At 52.8% G+C, this 4,257-nt stretch overlaps 1 pseudogene; it reads right to left on the reverse strand.

Annotated features, from left to right (window-relative positions):
- Positions 1-232: 232 nt before the first annotated feature.
- LOC122685033 lies at positions 233-2,402 on the reverse strand (annotated as a pseudogene).
- Between the last annotated feature and the right edge of the window lie 1,855 nt (positions 2,403-4,257).

Raw genomic sequence — 4,257 nt, forward strand, 5'->3', positions numbered from 1 at the left:
CTCCTCCAGCCTGGTAGGCGGCCAGCCTGAGAGAGGTGCACGGAGACCCCCGTGCGGCCCGCCGGCCCCGGAGGAGGAGGAAGAGGAGTCCGCGTGGACAGGGTGGCGAGGCTGCGTGCAGACGCGCAGTGCCCACAGCCGGACAAGGCGCGGGGCACGCCTGCCCCAGAGGGGCGGGGAGGATGCCGGCCAGCGTCCTCCGGGTCCAGGGCGGAAAGCGGGTGGGAAAGGCAACTGGCGCGGCTGCTGGCCTGAGACTGGCTCCTCACACCTCGGCACCCAGCGGGGGCTCCTGGTTCTGCCGGCCCTGCTGTGCTGACTCCTGGGTCCTGCGGATCCACAGGTTGAGCTGCGACGTCACCACCCTTGAGAGCTGCAAGTTCTTCTTGCGGCCGGAGGCTGGGCCCTCTCGGCTCTGGCCCACCAGCTCTTTCTCGAAGAGGTGGCGCTTGCTGGCGACATCCACGGGAGCCACGAGGAACTCAGCGCGGGGGGCTTGCACACTTGACGGACTCTGATCTCCATATGGCCGAGTGGTATCGCTCCAGCTTCGGGCCTAATTTGACGGAGCTGGCCGGGAGCCTCACGCTGGCACTGCGGGTTAAGGCCACCTCTGAGCTGTCTCTCCAGGGGCTCATCCGGAAGGAGGTGGGGGCGGGGGGGAGGGGCTGGAGCGCTGCAGGGCACTGCTGAAGGTGGGCGAGGCCCGTGTTGGCGAGGGGACCTCGGCCTCAGCATCCGTGCTGGGGGTCCTCACCTGCAGAGTGACGGGCAGGAGGCCGCCATCCCGGGGCAGAGGCCCCGCCGAGGACTCGGGCTCCTTCACAGGTCCAGGGCCCCGCTGCCCCCCCTGGGCTGGACGGGCGCTCCGCTGAGGCTGGGTGCTCCTGGGCCTGGGGCCGCGCTGGGGTCATGGCCCTTCCTGGGGCCGGCTGCATCTCGGGGGCCGGGGTCTTCTTGAAGACGGTGGCTTTCTCAGACACCATTCTCTTCTCCGAGATGCTGGCTTTGTCTGGAACCGCCCTCTTTCCTGAGACGGCTCTCTCCAGCACAGCGATCTTCTGGGACACGGAGCGTTTACTGGGGCTGGGGGTCTCAGGGTCCAGGCTCCCTTCAGGCTCAAGTGTCTTCGCAGCAGACGGCTTCTCGGAGCCAGCAGGCGCCCTGCCCGCCAGGCCCGCCTCCTCCGCGGAGCCGCGCTCTGGGCTCAGTCTCCGGCCGGACGGCGACTGCACCTGCTCCTCGGGCGCGGGGGGCGGCTGCCTGGCCTCCGGCGGCTCCGGGACTGGAGCCTCCCGGCGCCTCTGCCTCCTCTCCTGCCGCATCCTCAGGACAGCCCAGACATCCTCCTCATCTCTGGGGTCTGGGGCCGGTGGCTGGGGCCCCTCTGCTTCCTCCACGCTCAGCAGTCTCTCGGGGGCTGGCGGGTCCTCGTCGTCCGTGGTGAAGCTCAGGTTCCGGTGTCGCCGCCGGCGTTCTCGCTCCTGTTCCTCCTCGTCCTCCAAGGTCCACTGCCGGGCCAGGCTGGACAGAGCGGCCCAGATCTTCCTGCTGACCGACATGCCGCCGGACCGCCGCGCGTCAAGTCCGCTCCACCCCAGGACGTATCCGTGGCCGTTTTGCGAGCCTGGCTTGGGCTGCTGCAGGCATTCGGCCAGCCTATATTTACTGAGTTCCACCTACCTGCCAGACACTTCGGGACACTGGTTTACGAGAGACTGTGGCTTTGTGCTCAAGTAGTTAACAGCTTAGTGGAGGAAACCGACCGTAAACAAGTTTACAAGCAAACACGGTTATCTAGGATGGTAGTGAGTGCTTTAAAGAAAATCAAGCAGAACAAAGTGATGGAACAAAGCTAGGGGCAAATCTTATGAAGAGCTGCTGAAAGTGTTAGGAGCAGAAGGAATAGCAACTGCAAAGGCCTTGTGGAAACATAAGCTGGCTTAAGAAGGCAAAGGGCCACTGTGAGTGGAGCGAAAAGAGGAAGATGAGACCAGGAACTTAAACTGGCCAGATTTTGTAGGGTCTGTGAGCCAAGATGAGAGTTTTGACTTTTATTTGAAAAGCAATGGAAAGGCATTTGAAGGCTTCTGTGCTGAAGAGTAACATGCTGTTCTTTATGACTTTAGATTACCCCTGACCCCTCATCAGAAAGATGTACCTCTTCAGTTGCTCTTGGGCAGAGAGAATGCGTGAAACCCAAACTGATAGCCAGAAAAATGTTAGAGACACCCTCGTTGTACAGATTTACAGGTGTGAAAAATTAAGTCCCAGAGAGGTGAAGGCACCTGGCCTTTTAAGAACCCTAACTGTCCCTTCCTAAAACCCTTCAGATGGTTTATTTGCTTTAATGGTGGTCCTCTAAATTTAGGGGCATCAGTATCACCTGGGAACATGTTAAAACTGTGTATTCCCCCCAAACTAAAAACACTATAAGTATAAAATAGGTATTTTCTTCTGATCTTCTATTGTAATGGAAAGTGCATAGAATTTGGAGTTTAAGAATAGAAATTTGGTAAACTGCTTAACTTATCTTTAAAATACTGTTGATAATAATTGTAGTGAAAAGTGTTCCAATTTTTTGGTCTTAGAAGCTCTTGAAACTTTTAAAACTTTTTGAGACTATCAAGAGGTTTTGTTTGTGTGGCTTGTATCTATCATTATGCCATTTTAGATGTCAAAACAATTTTCAAAAAGTTATTTATTTAAAATAATTAAATTGATTACATGTTAACATAAAAAGCATGTCTATGAAGAATAGTTTGCCCGCAAAAAAATTTTTTGAGAAAAATGGCAAAAAAAAAAGTGAAAAGTGAAAGTGAAGTCGCCCAGTCGTGTCCGACTCTTCGAGACCCCCTGGATAGCAGCCCACCAGGCTCCTCCGTCCATGGGGTTTTCCAGGCAAGAGCACTGGAGTGGGGTGCCATTGCCTTCTCCGCAGGTGGTGCTTGTAGTATACTAAAGAACCTGACTGCCCATGCATTGAGATGTGTGTTTGATCCCTGGATGGGGAAGATCCCCTGGAAGAGGCCGTGGCAAGCCACTCCAGGGATTGCCTGGGAAATCCCATGGACAGAGGACCCTGGCAGGCTATGGTCCATGGGGTTTCAAAGGGTCAGACAGGACTGAAGCGATTTAGCATACAACACATGTAGTTGTGTAGCTCCACCATAATGAAGACCGAGCATTTCCATCTTTGCAGAATTCCCTGTTGGTCCTTCATAGTGAATCACGCCACTCCCCTTTCAGCAGCCCCTGGCCCCACAGACCCTAGAGCGGTGCCTTTTCCACAGTGAATGGAGTTCAGCGTGTGGCTATTGGAGTCTGGCCTCTTTCACTTAGCAAGGTGCCCCTTTCTGCTTGTGTCAATGGTTTGTTCCTTTTTATTGCTGAGTAATATTCTTTTGAATATTTTGAGTTGACTCACTGGAAAAGACTGATGCTGGGAGGGATTGGGGGCAGGAGGAGAAGGGGACGACAGAGGATGAGATGGCTGGATGGCATCACCGACTCAATGGACATGAGTTTGAGTAAACTCCAGGAGTTGGTGATGGACAGGGAGGCCTGGTGTGCTGCGATTCATGGGGTCGCGAAGAGTCAGACACGACTGAGCAACTGAACTGAATATTCTTTTGCATGAATATAGTTTGCTCATCCATTTACCAGTTGAGTGACATTTGGGGTATTTACAGTTTGGGGTAATTATGAATAAAACTGCTGTAAATCTTCACATACACGTTTTTGTGGGGACACAGTTTTCATTTCTCTTGAGTAAATACCCAGGAGTAGGATTGCTGGACTGTCTGATAAGTGTATGTTTGCAATACAGCAAAGTACGAGAGCCAATTGCCTCCATCTTCCTCACCAGCACTTGATATTGTCCACAAACTGACTCCAAATGCAGTTGGGCAGTTTGTTTTGTTTCCTAAAAGCAAGGCTTCTGTGAGCTTTAGATCTATCCAAAGAAGTTAATAATGAGATAAATTCTTCTGGGTAATTGCACTCTTAAATTATGGCTTTTTCCCTCTTATTATGTAATTAAAACTTTACAGCCAACATCTTCAATACTGAAGCAGTAAGTAGGCTAGCAATTGATCCTGTGCTCAAGGGGTATTTTTAAACATACACATGAGGTTATATTTTCATTAAAAGGAAACTTTCAACTTCCTTAATGTTGTTTTGAAAAGAATGTGAAGATTCCTGGGCTCTGGGGAAAACCGAAACCAAAATTAGAACAATGGTAACCTTGGACTGCTC

This window comes from Cervus elaphus, chromosome 27, assembly GCF_910594005.1.
Source record: "Cervus elaphus chromosome 27, mCerEla1.1, whole genome shotgun sequence".
Lineage (NCBI taxonomy): Eukaryota > Metazoa > Chordata > Mammalia > Artiodactyla > Cervidae > Cervus > Cervus elaphus.